This window comes from Priapulus caudatus, unplaced genomic scaffold (genome assembly GCF_000485595.1).
Source record: "Priapulus caudatus unplaced genomic scaffold, Priapulus_caudatus-5.0.1 Scaffold3882, whole genome shotgun sequence".
Classification (NCBI taxonomy): domain Eukaryota; kingdom Metazoa; phylum Priapulida; class Priapulimorpha; order Priapulimorphida; family Priapulidae; genus Priapulus; species Priapulus caudatus.
This window is the reverse complement of record NW_014580943.1, coordinates 1-501: the sequence shown is the minus strand read 5'-3', so window position 1 is coordinate 501 and position 501 is coordinate 1.

Here is a 501-nt window from a genome sequence, read left to right as displayed (position 1 = left end):
GAGAGAGAGAGAGAGAGAGAGAGAGAGAGAGAGACGCGCGCGCGTCACTGGGGTCATTCGTTAATCACTATTATTCAGTAAGACACTCGAAAGTGCTCAATTTACTCGCCGCCCGCGCGGAATAGGCAGCTTGTGATGGAGAAATACGCTGCACACAGCAGAAAAGCCACGATAGTACTACACGATATCTGACAGACACAGATGCTCCCGATGTTTGATATATATCGGGTTTCGAGATAGGGAGGGGTGGAGATTGGTTTCTTTTCTTCTCTAATTACGGTCCCCCATTAGCGGTGAACGCGTCCGTCGCGTGGCGTGTCTCTACAATAGACACAAATTGCGAAATCGATGCATGGGGTTTCACGCGGGCATATTCCAGTTATCAATGCTACATAATGACGGTGGATAAGTGCAACGGAAGAGGAGAAGGAGGGGGAAGAGGGGGTGAGGAGGAGGAGGAGGAGGGAGGGGTGAGGAGGAGGAGGAGGAGGAGGAGGAGGA